A 17,521-nucleotide genomic window follows, 5' to 3' on the forward strand; every position below is an offset into this window, starting at 1 on the left:
CCGTCCGACGACGCTGCGACTGGTCCGTCCGGCGCCGCCGCAACTTCAGCAGCTGCAACTGGCCCGTCCGATGCCGCCACAACTGGTCCGTCCGATGCCATTGCGACTGGTCCGTCCTTCACCACCGCAACTTCAGCAGCTGCAACTGGTTCGTCCGACGATGCAACTTCAGCAGCGGTAACTGGCCCGTCCGATGCCGCCACAACTGGTCTGTTTGACGGCAGTGGCAAATGGCCCGTCCGACGACGACGCAACTTCGGCAGCTGCATCGGGTCCTGATCGACCCGCATTGCGTTCCTGTGATCGTCCTCGGGGCCGGTGTCGTTGCGCTGCTAGTGCAGCACATCAGGTGGGAGATACTATCACGGATCCCTCCGGAACTGTGTCATTACGCACACCTGGCCCCCATTCCCACTGATTGTATTTGGATAAATGTGCCCTTTGTTGCACCATTGGGCTGTCGATTATTGTTCCAATGTTCGTTGGTTGTGTGAGTACCTGTGCTGTGTTGTTTTGGCTTTCGTGCCACCTGTATTGCACAGATGATTACGGGTCTCGTGCCGTGTGGCATCATTGTGCACTTTAATATCTACATAGGCATACAGAGGCCCATTATCAGCAACCATCACTCCTGTGTTCCAATGGCACGTTGTGTTAGCTAATCCAAGTTTATCATTTTAAAAGGCTAATTGATCATTAGAAAAACCTTTTGCAATTATGTTAGCACAGCTGAAAACTGTTGTCCTGATTAAAGAAGCAAACAAACTGGCCTTCTTTAGACTAGTTGAGTATCTGGAGCATCAGCATTTGTGGGTTCGATTACAGGCTCAAAATGGCCAGAAACAAAGAACTTTCTTCTGAAACTCGTCAGTCTATTCTTGTTCAGTCTATGAAGGCTATTCCATGCGAAAAATTGCCAAGAAACTGAAGATCTCGTGCAACGCTGTGTACTACTCCCTTCACAGAACACCATAAACTGTCTCTAACCAGAAAAGAAAGAGGAGTGGGAGGCCCCGGTGCACAATTGAGCAAGAGGACAAGTACATTAGAGTGCCTAGTTTGAGAAACAGACACCGCACAAGTCCTCAACTGGCAGCTTCACTAAATAGTACCCGCAAAACACCAGTCTCAACAGTGAAGAGGCGACTCCGGGATGCTGGCATTCTAGGCAGAGTTGCAAAGAAAAAAATATATCTCAGACATAAATAATAAATAGAATAAAAATAAAAGATTAAGATGGACAAAAGAACACAGACACTGGACAGAGGAAGATTGGAAAAAAGTGTTATGGACAGACGAATCTAAGTTTTAGGTGTTCGGATCACAAAGAAGAGCAATTTGTGAGACGCTTGACGCCATCTGTCAAGCATGGTGGAGGCAATGTGATGGTCTGGGGGTGCTTTGTTGGTGGTAAATTGGGAGATTTGTACAGGGTAAAAGGGATCTTGAAGAAGGAATGCTGTAACCCAATTTTGCAACGCCATGCCATACCCTGTGGATGGCGCTTAATTGGAGCCAATGTCCTCCTACAACAGGACAATGACCCAAAGCACAGCTCCAAACTATGCAAGAAGTATTTAGGGAAGAAGCAGTCATCTGGTATTCTGTTTATAATGGAGTGGCCAGCACAGTCACCGGATCTCAACCCTGTTGAGCTGTTGTGGGAGCAGCTTGACCGTATGGTACGTAAGAAGTGCCCATAAAGCCAATCCAACTTGTGGGAGGTGCTTCAAGAAGCATGGGATGAAATCTCTTCAGATTACCTCAACAAATTGACAACTAGAATGCCAAAGGTCTGCAATGCTGTAATTGCTGCAAATGGAGGATTCTTTGACAAAAGCAAAGTTTGAAGGACACTATTATTTCAATAAAAAAATAATTATTTATAACCTTGTCAACGTCTTGACTATATTTCCTATTCATTTTGCAACTCATTTCATGTATGTTTTCATGGAAAACAAGGGCATTTCTAAGTGACCCCAGACTTTTAAACGGTAGTGTACAAGTTAGCTTATTTGTACATTTTGTAGTGATGAAATGTTGATTCTTAGAAATGAAGTGTTTAAACTTGATTTAATTGTTAAACTATTATTAAAAATGAACTAGTGTCAATGTTGATTAATCAGATATCACAATCCTGCAATAAATACAGGTTCTGTTCTGTCTCTAATGTTCTGTGTTTCTGTGTTGTATTCTCAAATGAACATTTATTTTTTGTCTAGTTTTATTTCATTGTCACTCTGTCTCAGTATATTTACATTTACATTTACGTCATTTAGCAGACGCTCTTATCCAGAGCAACTTACAAATTGGTGCATTCACCTTATGATATCCAGTGGAACAACCACTTTACTATATCTTTTTTGGGGGGGAGGGTTAGAAGGATTATTTAATCCTATCCCAGGTATTCCTTAAAGAGGTGGGGTTTCAGGTGTCTCCAGAAGGTGGTGATTGACTCCGCTGTCCTGGCGTCGTGAGGGAGCTTGTTCCACCATTGGGGTGCCAGAGCAGCGAACAGCTATCTGAATCCCTTTAGCAGCTTATCATATGGCATGCATCACCAATGCACCCATAAGCCTACAGTACCATGGCATTACTGGCCTGATGGAGATCTGTCATCTGAAGCAGAGAATAGCTGAACTTACTCACTGACTCACTGTTTATATGTTAAGCTACAGTACCAGTCAAAAGTTTGGACACAGCTACTTAGTCAAGGGTTTTTCTTTATTTTTACTATTTTTTAGATTGTAGAATAATAGTGAAGACATCAAAACTATGAACTAACACATATAGAATCATGTAACCAAAAATATTTTCAACATATCAAAATATATTTAATATTTTAGATTCTTCAAAGTAGCCACCCTTTGTCTTGATGACAGTTTTGCACACTCTTGGCATTGTCTCAACCAGCTTCATGAGGTAGTCACCTGGAGTGCATTTCAAAAGATGGCACCGATATAGATGGCAGTGTCGCTTCAAGTCCTTAGGAAACTGTACAGTATCTAGTTTTTTTAATGTATTATTTCTTACATTGTTAGCCCAAAAAACCTTAAGTGTTATTACATACAGCCGGGAAGAACTATTGGATATCATAGAGACGTCAACTTACCAGCACAACCAGCACTACGACCAGGAATACTTTCCCAAAGCGGATCCTTTGTCTGCACCTCCCAGGGCATTTGAATGGATTCCAGAGGCCGACCCAAAACAACGCCGTTGGAGGAGAGGGTGCCGGAGCGGTCTTCTAGTGAGGCTTCGGATGCGCACACACAACCCACTGCTTCCGAGTATATTACTCGCTAATGTCCAGTCCCTAGTTAACAAAGTCGACCAAATTAGGGCAAGAGTTGCTTTCCAAAGAGATATCCAGGATTGTAAAGTACTCTGTTTCATGGAGACATGGCTAGCTGGGGCCATGATGTCGGAGTCCATACAGCCAATGGGATTTTCAGAGCATCGCGCCAAAAGGAGCAAACATCTCTCTGGTAAGAATAAGGGCGGGGGTGTATGTCTCATGATTAACGACTCATGGTGTAATTGTAACAACATTCAAGAACTCAAGTCCTTTTGTTCACCTGACCTAGAATTCCTCACAATCAAATGCCGACCACATTATTTCCCAAAAGATCTCACATTGGTTATCGTCACAGGCGTGTATATCCCCCCGCAAGCGTATACCAAGACGGCCATTAAGGAACATCACTGGACTTTTTGCAAACTGGAAACCATATATCCTGAGGCTGCATTTATTGTAGCTGGGGATTTTAACAAAGCTAATCTGAGAACAGGCTACCTAAATTCTATCAGCATATCGATTGCAGTACATGAGCCAGTAACACACTCAACCACTGCTACTCTAACTGCTACTCGACCACTGCATACAAGTCCCTCCCCCGCCCTCCTTTTGGCAAATCTGACCATGACTCCAACTTGTTGCTCCCCTCCTATAAGCAGAAACTAAAACAGGAAGCACCCGTACTTAGGTCTATCCAACGCTGGTCTGACCACACTTCAAGATTGCTTCGTAGCCTCAGACAATAACATTGACGTATACGCTGACTTGGTGAGCGAGTTTATAAGGAAGTGTATAGGAGATGTTGTACCCACGGTGACTACTAAAACTTTCCCCAACCAGAAACCGTGGATTAATGGCAGCATTTGCGCAAAACTGAAAGCACGACCCATCGCATTTAATCATGGCAAGGCAACTGGAAACATGACCGAATACAAACAGTGTAGTTATTCCCTCCGTAAGGCAATCAAACAAGCAAAGCGTCAGTATAGAGACTAAGTGGAGTCACAATTCAACGGTTCAAACACAAGACGTACGTGGCAGGGTCTACAGACAATCACGGATTACAAAAAGAAAACCATCCTGTCGTGGACATTGACGTCTTGCTCCCAGACAAATTAAACAACTTCTTTGTGCGCTTTGAGGACAATACAGTGCCACCGACACGGCCTCGGGCTCTCCTTCTCACCAATAAGCTTGAGACCCTAAGGATAGCTGTGCTTCAGACGCAATCGTTAGGCAAGGGTAATTTCAGTGTAGGAAAGGATGAAACAGCGTCTGTACCACCAGTAAGTACAGATAGTAGTATAAATCCCCTCGCACAGTCCCCGCAGCCGGACAACTTTCTCATGGCTTCTAGAGTGAAATGCATTAGGAATCGTCAACCGGTGTCGATCATTCAGCCGACAGAAACTTTCAACCGGTTCTCCCCATTAAGCAACGAGTCGGAGTCAGAGGCCAAGCCTTCTCTGGTCTTTACTCCTCTCATTACGGGGTCTGAGACGCCAAAGCCTCTCACCATTAGCTCTGACAAATTGAAAACCCTAGTCATTGGTGACTCCATTACCCGTAGTATTAGACTTAAAACTAATCATCCATCATCCAGATCATACACTGTTTACCAGGGGGCAGGGCTACCGACATTAAGGCTAATCTGAAGATGGTGCTGGCTAAAGCTAAAACTGGCAAGTGTAGAGAATATAGAGATATTGTTATCCACGTTGGCACCAACGATGTTAGGATGAAACAGTCAGAGGTCACCAAGCGCAACATAGCTTCAGCGTATAAATCAGCTAGAAAGATGTGTCGACATCACATAATTGTCTCTGGCCCCCTCCCAGTTAGGGGGAGTGATGAGCTCTACAGCAGAGTCTCACAACTCAACCGCTGGTTGAAAACTGTTTTCTGCCCCTCCCAAAAGATACAATTTGTAGATAATTGGCCCTCTTTCTGGGACTCACCCACAAACAGGACCAAGCCTGGCCTGTTGAGGAGTGACGGACTCCATCCTAGCTGGAGGGGTGCTCTCATCTTATCTACGAACATAGACAGGGCTCTAACTCCCCTAGCTCCACAATGAGATAGGGTGCAGGCCAGGCAGCAGGCTGTTAGCCAGCCTGCCAGCTTAGTGGCGTCTGCCACTAGCACAGTCAGTGTAGTCAGCTCAGCTATCCCCATTGAGACCGTGTCTGTGCTTCGACCTAGGTTGGCCAAAACTAAACATGTTGCGGTGTTCGCCTTAGCAATCTCACTGGAATAAAGACCTCCTCCATTCCTGCCATTATTGAAAGAGATTGTGATACCTCACATCTCAAATTAGGGCTACTTAATGTTAGATCCCTCACTTCCAAGGCAGTTATAGTCAATGAACTAATCACTGATCAAAATCTTGATGTGATTGGCCTGACTGAAACATGGCTTAAGCCTGATGAATTTACTGTGTTAAATGAGGCCTCACCTCCTGGTTACACTAGTGACCATATCCCCCACGCATCTCGCAAAGGCGGAGGTGTTGCTAACATTTACGATAGCAAATTTACCAAAAAAGAGGACGTTTTCGTCTTTTGAGCTTCTAGTCATGAAATCTATGCAGCCTACTCAATCACTTTTTACAGCTACTGTTTACAGGCCTCCTGGGCCATATACAGCGTTCCTCACTGAATTCCCTGAATTCCTATTGGACCCTGTAGTCATGGCAGATAATATTCACATTTTTGGTGACTTTAATATTCACATGGAAAAGTCCACAGACCCACTCCAAAAGGCTTTCGGAACCATCATTGACTCAGTGGGTTTTGTCAAACATGTCTCCGGACCTACTCAATGCCACAGTCATACTCTGGACCTAGTTTTGTCCCGTGGAATAAATGTTGTGGATCTTAATGTTTTTCCTCATAATCCTGGACTATCGGACAACCATTTTATTACGTTTGAAATCGCAATAAATAATCTGCTCAAAAATTGTGCTATAAATTCTCAGACAACCCAAAGATTCCTAGATTCCCTTCCAGACTCCCTCCGCCTACCCAAGGACGTCAGAGTACAAAAATCAGTTAACCATCTAACTGAGGAACTCAATTTAACCTTTCAATACCCTAGACACAGTCGCACCCCTAAAAACCAAAAACATTTGTCATAAGAAACTAATTCCCTGGTATACAGAAAATACCCGAGCTCTAAAGCAAGCTTCCAGAAAATTGGAACGGAAATAGCACAACACCAAACTGGAAGTCTTCCGACTAGCATGGAAAGACAGTACCGTGCAGTATCGAAGAGCCCTCACTGCTGCTCGATCATCCTATTTTTCCAACTTAATTGAGGAAAATAAGAACAATCCAAAATGTATTTTTGATACTGTCGCAAAGCTACCTAACACGCAGCATTCCCCAAGAGAGGATGGCTTTCACTTCAGCAGTGATAAATTCATGAACTTCTTTGAGGAAAAGATCATGATCATTAGAAAGCAAATTACGGACTCCTCTTTAAATCTGCGTATTCCTCCAAAGCTCAGTTGTCCTGAGTGCACAACTCTGCAAGGACCTAGGATCAAGGGAGACACTCAAGTGTTTTAGTACTATATCTCTTGACACAATGATGAAAATAATCATGGCCTCTAAACCTTAAAACTGCATACTGGACCCTATTCCAACTAAACTACTGAAGAGCTGCTTCCTGTGCTTGGCCCTTCTATGTTGAACATAATAAACGGCTCTCTATCTACCGGATGTGTACCAAACTCACTAAAAATGTCAGTAATAAAGCCTCTCTTGAAAAAGCCAAACCTTGACCCAACAAATATACAAAACTATCGGCCTATATCGAATCACCCATTCCTCTCAAAAACTTTAGAAAAAGCTGTTGCGCAGCAACTCACTGCCTTCCTGAAGACAAACAATGTATACGAAACGCTTCAGTCTGGTTTTAGACCCCATCATAGCACTGAGACTGCACTTGTGAAGGTGGTAAGTTACCTTTTAATGGCGTCAGACCGAGGCTCTGCATCTGTCCTCATGCTCCTAGACTTTAGTGCTGCTTTAGATACCATCGATCACCACATTCTTTTGGAGAGATTGGAAACCCAAATTGGTCTACACGGACAAGTTCTGGCCTGGTTTAGATCTTATCTGTCGGAAAGATATCAGTTTGTCTCTGTGGATGGTTTGTTCTCTGACAAATCAACTGTAAATTTTGGTGTTCCTCAAGTTTCCATTTTAGGACCACTATTGTTTTCACTATATATTTTACTTCTTGGTGATGTAATTTGTAAACATAGTGTTAACTTTCACTGCTATGTGGATGACACACAGCTGTACATTTTGATGAAACATGGTGAAGCCCAAAAATTGCCCTCGCTGGAAGCCTGTGTTTCAGACATAAGGAAGTGGATGGCTGCAAATGTTCTACTTTTAAACTCGGACAAAACAGAGATGCTTGTTCTAGGTCCCAAGAAACAAAGAGATCTTCTGTTGAATCTGAAAATTAATCTTGATGGTTGTACAGTCGTCTCAAATAAAACTGTGAAGGACCACGGCGTTACTCTGGACCCCGATCTCTCTTTTGACGAACATATCAAGACTGTTTCAAGGACAGCTTTTTTCCATCTACGTAACATTGCAATAATCAGAAACTTTCTGTCCAAAAATGATGCAGAAAAATCAATCCATGCTTTTGTCACTTCTAGGTTAGACTACTGCAATGCTCTACTTTCTGGCTACCCGGATAAAGCACTAAAACCCAAAAATTGGATCATATTACTCCAGTGCTAGCCTCTCTACACTGGCTTCCTATTAAGGCAAGGCCTGATTTCCCTAGAATTTCTAAGCAAACAGCTGGAGGCAGGGCTTTCTCCTATAGAGCTCCATTTTTATGGAATGGTCTGCCTACCCATGTGAGAGACGCAGACTTGGTCTCAACTTTTAAGTCTTTATTGAAGACTCATCTCTTCAGTAGGTCCTATGATTGAGTGTAGTCTGGCCCAGGAGTGTGAAGGTGAACGGAAAGGCACTGGAGCAACGAACCACCCTTGCTGTCTATGCCTGGCCGGTTCCCCTCTCTCCACAGGGATTCTCTGCCTCTAACCCTATTACAGGGGCTGAGTCACTGGCTTACTGGTGCTCTTCCATGCCGTCCCTACGAGGGGTGCTTCACTTGAGTGGGTTGAGTCATTGACGTGATCTTCCTGTCTGGGTTGGCGCCCCCCCTTGGGTTGTGCCGTGGTGGAAATCTTTGTGGGCTGTACTCGGCCTTGTCTCAGGATGGTAAGTTGGTGGTTGAAGATATCCCCCTAGTGGTGTGGGGGCTGTGCTTTGGCAAAGCGGGTGGGGTTATATCCTTCCTGTTTGGCCCTGTCCGGGGGTATCGTCGGACGGGGCCAGTGTCTCCCGACCCCTCCGGTCTCAGCCTCCAGTATTTTTGCTGCAGTAGTTTATGTGTCGGGCTGCTAGGGTCAGTCTGTTATATCTGGAGTATTTCTCCTGTCTTATCCGGTGTCCTGTGTGAATTTAAGTATGCTCTCTCTAATTACTTATTTCTCTCAGAGGACCTGAGCCCTAAGACCATGCCTCAGGACTACCTGGCCTGATGACTCCTTGCTGTCCCCAGTCCACCTGGCCATGCTGCTGCTCCAGTTTCAACTGTTCTGCCTGCGGCTATGGAACCTGACCTGTTCACCGGACGTGCTACCTGTCCCAGACCTGCTGTTTTCAACTCTCTAGAGACAGCAGGAGCGGTAGAGATACTCTGAAGGATCGGCTATGAAAAGCCAAATGACATTTACTCCTGAGGTGCTGACCTGTTGCACCCTCGACAACCACTGTGATTATTATTATTTGACCCTGCTGGTCATCTATGAACATTTGAACATCTTGGCCATGTTCTGTTATAATCTCCACCCGGCACAGCCAGAAGAGGACTCGCCACCCCTCATAGCCTGGTTCCTCTCTAGGTTTCTTCCTAGGTTCTAGCCTTTCTAGGGAGTTTTTCCTAGCCACCGTGCTTCTACACCTGCATCGCTTGCTGTTTGGGGTTTTAGGCTGGGTTTCTGTACAGCACTTTGAGATATCAGCTGATGTAAGAAGGGCTTTATAAATCAATTTGATTTGATTTAAAACAACATGGCTGCTATTAACCAATAAACATTCACATGGGCGTGGTCTGACACATAAATACATATAAATACGTCAAGGATATTCATATTGTAACACATGTTGAAAACACTGTCAAGACTCAACATATGCAAAAAACATTCATATTGACCCCACGGTGGCACTACAATGGGCACATGTTTATATCTCTTGATCTGTTTGACTCAGAGTGCTGACATTTGGCACACATGCTCAGGGATATGAGTCTAGCTAACCCACACAATATCTCAGACACCACTGGCCCGATTTTGATGTAACTTGGGTGAATGATGTGTCTTGCCATAGAGATCCGGCATTTCGAAAATTACACTGATAGGCCCAAGGCACTATAGTAATCAACTGCAATTCCAAACTCTGAACAAGCATATATCCTGTCCCGTTTAAGCTTGAATTGTTGTCAGTAATTGGCCCAATAATTGGCCCAATGTTGTCGTGGGGGACAACATGTTTACTGTTGCCTTGTTTTATAAGATTTAGATTTAGTCTATTCCATTTGAAGTAGAAAATCGAAAATTAACTTTATTAGGCTACACAACACAAAATGTTTAATCATTTTGAAAGTGCAGGACATAGGTTGACTTTTATGTTAAACCCCCTAGAGTTAATGTTCACGTCCCTGTGAATATCCCCGTGGAAATCTAATTAGCATAATACATTCCCATCAAAATCCGTCTGCTGGAGATATCTGTTTTTTTGTTGCATGGCCTGCGTCTCAATACACCGCACCGCCAATGGCAGCCTTCCGCATCTGTGGTGGAAGGTGGCTGTGCTACAGCAGTGTTTGTCAGACCATAAGACATGCCGATAATCGGTCTTCTCACAAAAAGGTCTGTAGTCTCCGAATGGTTTGGCTTACAAACTAATATGAATATGGAAAGATGAGACTCTCACAAACACAAGGGTTCAATTTTGCTTTATGACCCCCACAAGCATACAGACGATAGGCCAACTTCTGTCTTTACCATCAGAATGGTGGATGCCCTCAATGGCAATGTCCATGTAAAAACAGGTTATATCCATGATGAGTCCTCTATGTATATCTATGAACGATGCACAATTCACACCATTTCCAAAGACAGTACAGCATGAAGATAGGCAGAAACTGCTTCTCTACTAGAAATCCCTGATCACGCTTGTAGGCGATGTTGTGGCGACATTGGCTATCTAAACTCAGACGCAGAAAGACGTCATCGGGTCTAACGGTCGTCTCGCGACGAACTGCGCATGTACAATCAATCAATACATTAAATGTATTTTTAAAGCCCTTTTACATCAGCAGTTGTCACAAAGTGCTTATATGGAAACCCAGCCTAAAACTCCAAAGAGCAAGCAATGCAGATGTAGAAGCACGATGGCTAGGAAAAACTCCTTAAAAGGGCAGGAACCTAGAGAGAAACCTAGAGCGGAACCAGGGTCTGACGGCTGGCCAGTCCTCTTCTGGCTGTGCTAGGTGGAGATTATAAAGCCTTGTTCACACTGCAGGCCTTAATGATCAAATCCGTTTCGTTTTTCAAATCCGTTTTGGAATACTGACTGTCCAAACATCTTATCCCAGTTACTAATTAGCATGCACCATTAAGAAAATGACTGTAAAAACTGTTAAATCCCCGTGGATTGATGAGGAATTGAAAAATGTTATGTTTGAGAGAGATGAGGCAAAAGGAATGGCAAATAAGTCTGGCTGCACAATCGATTGGCAAACGTACTGCAAATTGAGAAATCGTGTGACTAAACTGAATAAAAAGAAGAATAAACTACACTACTGTATGAAACAAAGATAAATGACATAAAGAATGATAGTCAAAAGCTTTGGAGCACCTTAAATTGTCCCACCCTGATCAGTTTCACCTATCCTCGTTATTGTCTCCACCCCCTCCAGGTGTCGCTTGTTTTCCCCAGTGTATTTATCCCTATGTTTCCTGTCTCTCTGTGCCAGTTCGTCTTGTATGTTACAAGTCAACCAGTGGTTTTCCCGTACTCCTGCCTTTGCTATTCTCTTTTTTCTAGTCCTCCTGGTTTTAACCCTTGCCTGTTCTGGACTCTGTCCCCACCTGCCTGACCATTCTGCCTACCTTGACCACGAGCCTTTCTGTTCCTCTGTACCTCCTGGACTCTGATCTGGTTTTGACCTTTTGCCTGTCCACAACTATTCTCTTGCCTACTCCTTTTGGATTATTAAAATGTTTAAGACTCCAACCATCTGCCTCCTGTGTCTGCATCTGGGTCTCGCCTTGTGTCATGATATAAATACAATTTTGGGAAAAAAGGCAAACTCAGCTCCATCATTCATTGAATTAGATGTCTCCTTTATCACAAAACCGACTAATATTGCCAACTAATATTGCCAACTACAAAATTAGCAAACTTAGGCATGACATGCCAACAACAAATGCTGACACTACACAACCAAGTATATCTGAACCAAATTATGAAAGACAAGAATTGTAATTTTGAATTCTGTAAAGTGGGTGTGGAAGAGGTGAACAATTATTGTCTTTCAACAATGACAAGCCACCGGGGTCTGACAACTTGGATGGAAAATTACTGAGGATAATAGCGGACGATATTGCCACATCTTCAATTTAAGCCTACTAGAAAGTGTGTGCCCTCAAGCCTGGAGGGAAGCAAAAGTAATTTCGCTACCTAAGAATAGTAAAGCCCCCTTTACTGGCTCAAATAGCCAACCAATCATTCGTGTTACCAACCCTTAGTAAACTTCTGGAAAAATTGTGTTTGACCAGATACAATGCTATTTTACAGTAAAGAAATTGACAACAGACTTTCAACACGCTTAAAGGGAAAGACATTCAACAAGCACAGCACTTACACAAATGACTGACGATTGGCTGAGAGAAATTGATCATTAAAAAAATTGTGGGGGCTGTTTTGTTAGACTTCAGTGTGGCTTTTGACATTATCGATCATAGTCTGCTGCTGGAAAAACGTATGTGTTATGGCTTTAGACTCCGTGCTATATTGTGGATAAAAAATGACCTGTCTAATAGAAGCCTCTCCAACATAATCTAGTTAGAATCAGGAATTACCCAGGGCAGCTGTCTAGGCCCCTTACTTTTTTCAGTCTTTACTAACGACATGCCACTGGCTTTGAGTAAAGTAAAAATGACATAACATTATACACGTCAGCTACTACAGTGACTGAAATAACAAATAGCTGCAGTTTGTTTAATAATGGGTGGCAAGGAATAAGTTAGTCCTAAATATAAAAAAAACGAATGGCATTGTATTTGGGACAAATCATTCATTAAACCTCAACTAAATCTTATAATAAATAATGTGAAAATTGAGCAAGTTGAGGTGAATAAACTCCTTGGAGTAACACTGGATTGTAAACTGTCATGATAAAACCATACTGACACAACAATAGCTAAGATGGGGAGAAGTCTGTCCATAATAAAGTGCTGCTCTGCCTTCTTAACAACACTATCAACAAGGCAGGTCCTACAGGCTCTAGTTTTGTCGCACCTTGACTAATGTTCAGTCGTGTGGTCAGGTGCCACAAAGAGGAACTTAGGAAAATTGCAATTGGCTTAGAACAGGGCAATACGGCTGGCCCTTAGATGTACACAGAGATATTAATAATATGCATGCCAATCTCTTCTGGCTCAAATTGGAGGAGCGATTGACTTCATCACACTTGTATTTGTGAAAGGAATTGACATGTTGAAAGCACCGAGCTGTCTGTTTAAACAGCTAGCACACAGCTCAGACACCCATGCATACCCCACAAGACATGCCACCAGAGGTCTCTTCACAGTCCCAAAGTCCAGAGCAGACTATGGGAGGCGCACAATAATACATAGAGCCATGACTACATGGAACTCTATTCCACATCAGGTAACTGATGCAAGCAGTAGAATCTGATAAAAAAACGGATTAAAAAACACCTTAAGGAACAGCGGGGACTGTGAAGCAACACAAACATAGGCATAGGCACATGCATACACACACATGATAACATACACATTATAAATACGTGTGCACATGGATTTTGTGTTATAGATATGTGGTAGTGGAGTAGCGGCCTGAGGGCACACGTATAGTGTGTTGTGAAATCTGTTATGAATGTCTTGTAATGTTTTTAAAATTGTATAACTGCCTTCATTTTGCCGGAACCCAGGAAGAGTAGTTGCTGCTTTGGTAGCAGCTAATGGGGATCCATAAGAAAAACAAAATACAAATACAAAATTGGATTTGTGTGTGTTCAAACAGCAGTAATTTGCTGACATGGCTATGCTAGTTGTCATAATAACGACAGGTGTGAGCAGTGGTGTAGGCTGATTGGTGGTGGTGCTCGTGCTTCCTATCGCTCAGAAGTTGTGTAGCAAGCTAAGGTGACAACAATACCTGCCACGGCTAGCCACAGCAGTCAGCTAGCTAGCTAGGTAGCTTTCTGCCACATTCACTAATTTGTTTGTAAACAATTAACAAGCTTGTTAGCTACCATGTGTTCTTGTCAAAACTGTCAACAGAGTAGCTAGAGAGAGAGAGAGAGAGAGAGAGAGAGAGAGAGAGAGAGAGAGAGAGAGAGACTACCTGAGATCACACAGGAGCAGAGGCATAATGCCATAATGCCCCCTCAGACTTGTCCTGTTTAAATAAATATACACATATATACATTGCCAGGACACACCTACTCATTCAATTTTTTTTTTTTTTTTAACTATTTTCCACAATGTAGAATAATAGTGAAGAACTCAAAACTATGAAATAACACATATGGAATCACGTAGTAGCCAAAAAAGTGTTAACAAAAATCTAAATATATTTGAGATTTTTGAAAGTATGCACCCTTTGCCTTGATGACAGCTTTGCACACTCTTGGCATTCTCTCAACCAACTTCTTGAGGTTGAGAGAATGCATTTCATTGGAATGCATTTCAATGAGTTTGAGCCAATCAGTTGTGTTGTGACAAGGTAGGGGTGGTATACAGAAGATAGCCCTATTTGGTAAAATACCAAGTCCATATTATGGCAAGAACAGCTCAAATAAGCGAAGAGAAACGACAGTCCATCATTTACTTTAAGATATGAATGTCAGTCAATCCGGAAAATTTCAAGAACTTGAAAGTTTCTTCAAGTTCAGTCGCAAAAACCATCAAGCGCGATGATGAAAATGGCTCTCGTTAGGATGACCACAGGAAAAGGAAGACCCCGAGTTACCTCTGGTGCAGTTCATTAGAGTTACCAGCCTCAGAAATTGCAGCCCAAATAAATGTGTCACGGAGTTCAAGAAACAGACACATCTCAACATCAACTGTTCAGAGGAGACTGGGGGAATTAGGCCTTCATGGGCGAATTGCTGCAAAGAAGCCACTACTAAAGGACACCAAGAAGAGACTTGCTTGGGCAAAGAAACACGAAGAATGGACATTAAACAGGTGGAAATCTGTCCTTTGGTCTGATGAGTCCAAGAGTCCACATGATTTGAATTGCACACACCTGTCTATATAAGGTCCCTCAGTTGACAGTGCATGTCAGAGCAAAACCCAAACAATGAGGTTGAAGGAATTGTCCATAGAGCGCCGAGACAGAATTGTATCGAGGCACAGATCTGGGGAAGGGTACCAAAACATTTCTGCAGCATTGAAGGTCCCCAAGAACACAGCGGCCAAACTGAGCAATCAGGGTAGAATGGTCTTGGTCAGGGAGGTGACCAAGAACCCGATGGTCACTCTGACAGAGCTCTCGAGTTCCTCTGTGGAGATGGGAGAAACTTCCAGAAGGACAACCATCTCTGCAGCCCTCCACCAATCAGGCCTTTATGGTACAGTGACCAGACGGAAGCCACTCCTCAGTAAAAGGCACATGCCAGCCCGCTTGGAGTATGTCAAAAGGCACCTAAAGACTATCAGACAATGAGAAACAAGATTCTCTGGTCTGATGAAACCAAGATTGAACTCTTTGGCCTAAATGCCAAGCGTCACGTCTGGAGGAAACCTGGCATCATCCCTACAGTGAAGCATGGTGGTGACAGCATGAAGTTGGCTTTCGCTAACCCAGATAGGTTCCCAAATAAGCATGCCCCATTCAAAAATGTTGAACTAGGAAAAAGACATAGCCCTTGGTTCACCCCAGACTTGACTGCCCTTGACCAGCACAAAAACATCCTGTGGCGTTCTGCCTTAGCATCAAATAGCCCCCACGATATGCAACTTTTCAGGGAAGTCAGGAACCAATATACTCAGTCAGTTAGGAAAGCAAAGGCTAGCTTTTTCAAACAGAAATTTGCTTCCTGTAGCATTAATTCCAAAAAGTTTTGGGACACTGTAAAGTCCATGGACAATAAGAGCACCTCCGCCCAGCTGCCCACTGCACTGAGGATAGGAAACACTGTCACCACCGATAAACCTACGATAATCGATCATTTCAGCAGTTTTTCACGGCCGGCCATGCTTTCCACTTGGCTACCCCTACCCTGGCCAACATCTCAGCACCCGCTACAGCAACTCCCCCCCCAAATCTGGATCCCTACAGAATCCCTCTAGCAGTCTGTATGGGGGTGCCACAGGGTTCAATTCTCGGACCGACTCTTTTCTCTGTATATATCAATGATGTCGCTCTTGCTGCAGGTGATTCTCTGATCCACCTCTACGCAGACAACACCATTCTGTATACATGTGTCCCTTCTTTGGACACTGTGTTAACAAACCTCCAAATGAGCTTCAACACCATACAACACTCCTTCCGTGGCCTCCAACTGCTTTTAAATGCTTGATACTGCCATCCCACATTGTTTATGAAAATGTATAACACTCCAAAATATACCGTAACCCTAAAGATCTTTATTTATTAAATGCATTTAAGTGCATGCTCTTCAACCGATTGCTGCCCACACCCTCCCGCCCTACTAGCATCACTACTCTGGACTGTTCTGACCTAGAATATGTGGACAACTACAAATACCTAGGTGTCTGGTTAGACTGTAAACTATCCTTCCAGACTCACATTAAGCATCTCCAATCCAAAATTAAATCTAGAACCGGCTTCCTATTTTGCTGCAAAACCTCCTCACTCATGCCGCCAAACATACCCTCATAAAACTGACTATCCTACCGATCCTTGACTTCTTTGATGTCATTTACAAAATAGCCCCCAACACTCTACTCAGCAAACTGGATGTAGTCTATCACAGTACCATTCGTTTTGTCACCAAAGCCCCATATACTACCCACCACTGCGACCTGTATGCTCTCGTTGGCTGGCCCTCACTACATGTCCGTCACCAAACCCCATCTATGTCTTTGCTAGGTAAAGCCCCGCCTTATCTCAGCTCACTGGTCACCACAGCAACACCCACCAGTAGCACTCACTCCAGAAGGTATATTGCACTGGTCATCCCCAAAGCCAAAAATTCCTTTGGCCTCCTTTCCTTCCAGTTCTCTGCTGCCATTGACTGGAACGAATTGCAAAAATCTCTGAAGCTGGAGTCTTATATCTCCCCCTCTAATTTTAAGCATCAGCTGTCTGAGCAGCTTACCGATCACTGTACCTGTACACAGCTTATCTGTAAATAGCACACCCGACTACCTCATCCCTATATTATTACTTGCCCTCTTGCACCCCAGTATCTCTACTCACACATCATCATCTGCACATACATCACTCCAGTATTAATGCTAAATTGTAATTATGTTCGCCTCTAGGGCCTATTTATTGCCTACCTCCCTGCTCTTATACATTTGCACACACTGTAGATCGTTTTTTCTGTACGTTTGTTTATGTGTAACTCTGTGTTGTTTTTGTCGCACTGCTTTGCTTTATCTTGGCCAGGTCGCAGTTGTAAATAAGAACTTATTCTCAACTGGCCTACCTGGTTAAATAAAGGTGAAATATTTTAAATAAATAAAAAGAATGTGGACCAGTACCCCTTACCAAACACTCAGGACTTGTTTGCTACTCAAGCCGGAGTCAAAGCATTTCCTGACTATAAAACACGTTTGAGGGTTTATACCAGATGAATAGACTGCCTTATGGAGTATCAAGTGCTCCAGCTATATTCCAATGCATTGTGGACCAGGTCTTACAGGGTTTACCTGGGGTTGTGTGCTTTCTAGATGACATT

The sequence above is a fragment of the Salmo salar genome, chromosome ssa02 (genome assembly GCF_905237065.1).
Source record: "Salmo salar chromosome ssa02, Ssal_v3.1, whole genome shotgun sequence".
Lineage (NCBI taxonomy): Eukaryota > Metazoa > Chordata > Actinopteri > Salmoniformes > Salmonidae > Salmo > Salmo salar.